Below are 255 nucleotides of genomic sequence, written 5' to 3'. Positions count from 1 at the left end.
CCATTGTTTATTATTGGAGTTTTGCCTCACATGGTCGTGATAAATATTTTGTTTCTGTTATTTTTGTTGTTTTGGGAGGAAATTGTTGTTGTTTTCATCATCATGTTGTTGGGATTTAGCTCTTTATTTATTGTTTTTTGTAAAGAGATCTAGTTGAGAGGGAAACTATGTAGTTAGAATGGATTTCGTACATTTTGATTGATAAAAAAAAAAAAAAATTTTTTGTATTTTGGTGTTAATGTTGTTAGGTTTGTG

At 28.2% G+C, this 255-nt stretch overlaps 1 protein-coding gene across 1 annotated transcript in view; it reads left to right on the top strand.

Annotated features, from left to right (window-relative positions):
• Positions 1–255, top strand: part of LOC119587685 (scm-like with four MBT domains protein 2) — a 13020-nt gene that overhangs the window by 187 nt on the left and 12578 nt on the right. The gene's annotated exons all lie outside the window — the stretch shown is intronic.

This window comes from Penaeus monodon, chromosome 23 (assembly GCF_015228065.2).
Source record: "Penaeus monodon isolate SGIC_2016 chromosome 23, NSTDA_Pmon_1, whole genome shotgun sequence".
NCBI classification, from domain to species: Eukaryota; Metazoa; Arthropoda; class Malacostraca; order Decapoda; family Penaeidae; genus Penaeus; species Penaeus monodon.
This window is presented reverse-complemented; position numbering and strand designations above follow the sequence as displayed.